This window comes from Strix uralensis, chromosome 1, assembly GCF_047716275.1.
Source record: "Strix uralensis isolate ZFMK-TIS-50842 chromosome 1, bStrUra1, whole genome shotgun sequence".
Classification (NCBI taxonomy): Eukaryota; Metazoa; Chordata; class Aves; order Strigiformes; family Strigidae; genus Strix; species Strix uralensis.
In genome coordinates this window covers 107,662,914-107,663,302 of record NC_133972.1, presented here as the reverse complement: position 1 = coordinate 107,663,302, position 389 = coordinate 107,662,914, and positions in this window count along the sequence as shown.

Below are 389 nucleotides of genomic sequence, written 5' to 3'. Positions count from 1 at the left end.
TGCACTTGTTTTGCTTTCAATTACCGGCTTTCATGAGGGCTCTGAAGCTAGACTGGGCTTTGTGTTGCACTCCGCTGGTGGCTGATAACATTTGAAGAAGATTTTGTCCTGTTCCTCTTGAATGCCATACTCCTACTTGGATGCACTTAGCCATGCAGTGGTGCTAGTCAGACTGTGGCGAGGGGCTCACGTTCTCAAGTTGTCTGGTGCTGACTCCCTGCCTCTTTTCCAATTACCAAATCAGTGGTGGTGGATGAATTTGAACAAAAAATGAGGGTCCTTGGCCATCAGGAACAACCATCATTGCTAACTGTGTCACTGAGGTGCCTTGTCACACCAGTGACAAATTTAGAGGTATAATCAATAAACAATCGTAATGGTACTTTGTC